Source organism: Acyrthosiphon pisum, chromosome A2 (genome assembly GCF_005508785.2).
Source record: "Acyrthosiphon pisum isolate AL4f chromosome A2, pea_aphid_22Mar2018_4r6ur, whole genome shotgun sequence".
NCBI classification, from domain to species: domain Eukaryota; kingdom Metazoa; phylum Arthropoda; class Insecta; order Hemiptera; family Aphididae; genus Acyrthosiphon; species Acyrthosiphon pisum.
In genome coordinates, this window is record NC_042495.1 from 97538576 (window position 1) to 97540618 (window position 2043).

Sequence of the window (2043 nt, forward strand, 5' to 3'; positions counted from 1 at the left end):
GCTTACGGACATTGTCATTTTTCAATTTTTTTAATTTTTTTTCTATAAATATCAATAAAATTGTATTGTTTGGTAAAATGCGTGAAAATTTAATGCAAGGCTCCTGATATATTGTTACAATAGCAATTGTTACTTATTTATTGTAGCTACTTATCAATAGTAATAATCATTATATAGTTAAGTATAGTAGGGGAGACTGGCTTAATATGACATATTAGGGTAATATGACACATTGATGTTTTGATTAGAATTATTGATATTTACGAACCGAATCCGCATTATATACGTGACATAAAATAATAACCTTCTACATACAATTGTATACAGTGACCACAGGTTTTGACCTTATCTGAGAATTTGATAACAAAAATGTGTTTTTTGTCTTATCAACTTTTTTTTAATCATTTTTAAAAATTAATTTTAAAATATAAAACTTTATGTTCCTTCAATTTTTTTTATTCGAAGTTGAACATAAAAAGGCTAGCTATACTAAAATTATTTTATAAATAAGCTTATTATAATACTTTGGCCATAAAAACTTTGAAAAAAACTTGTATGATATCAGGCAAAATGACATAGCAGTGTTTATTATTATATTATTTTCATATTTATATTATTATATTAATTATATTAAAATATATTTCTTAATTGTTGATATTTACAATAAAAAATTGACTCAACTATTAAATTGAAAAAATTTTATAATTTATTTCTATTGCCCAGTATACAATGGTTGCTTATACAAATGACATAGTAGGTACATTTAAAAAAAAGTGAATTAAAATTATTTGTTTGTATTAAATGTACAATTATACTTCAGAAATATGTGTATAATATAAATACAAATATGCTGCTCAAGTTTCATGTGTTAACTAACATTATTTCTTCAATTTTTTTTTAAATTAATAAGTGGTATGTCATATTAAGCCAGTCTCCCCTATAGTATAGTTTTGTATTTGTGTCACAAACTGACAACATATACCTATACCTATCTATAGAGTGTCAACTGATCGACTGACACCAAATAAGGAACAATAGCACTCAATCTTGTATTTGTGTTATTAAATATTATGTTTGTGAAAATAAAATCATATTACATATAGAACACAATAACTTATACAATCATAAAAATAAGCCGTTTCTTATAAATGACAAATGTGAAATGGCTATAATGATTTATAACAGTGTAATGATTAAATATTTCGATTTTATTTAATTCTCAGAAATATAATGTTATATTCTAATGTAAATTCTAAATATAGTAATAACTAATAAGTATTTTCAAATTGAGCAGTTTTTTACAACACTAAATTATTTATAAAACCTGTATAGTTAGCTAGCGGACGTTTCAACTTTTGGGTAAGTGCGTTGTAATGGGATTTGTTTATAGGGTATCGGGTTCTTTGCCAAATAACACGAGCGCGGCGTTTTTGTGAGATGAGAGTTCGTATGTAGGAGGGGAGATGATGAGAAAGGTTTACGTGCGAGGGCACAGGTTTAGCTGAGTCCCACACTCACATAGCTTAAATTGGTAAATAATAGTAGGTAAAGTAAAAGGAAAAGGGTATACAGTGTACATTATGATAAAAGTTCAATAAAATTGTTTTTTTATAATTTATAAATTATAGAAACTAGAAAGACACATTCACTCTTTATGTGATTTACATACTAATTACATACAAAATAGATTAAATTTTTTTAGACTGAGTTAAGTCAATATTTTTTTTCTATATTAACTTTTAACTTATCGAGTTAAATTTATAATTTGTTAACTGTTAACTTTTAACTTATCGATCTTGTGTCCTCTTAACTTAACTTAACTTTAGTTAGTTATTTTCATTAACTTGCCCTGCACCTTTGAGTATTGTAAACGTGTTTTTTGCCAAACATACAAATTAATCGAATCAAGCGATAAGAATTCTGAAAACAGATTTGAATTCGTTGTCAAGACTACTTGAAATCGACTTTCCCAAATGTTTGATTACTCTACTGTAACAATAAATAATGATGCATAATAATATGCTCTTTAAGTTTTGTAGGTGT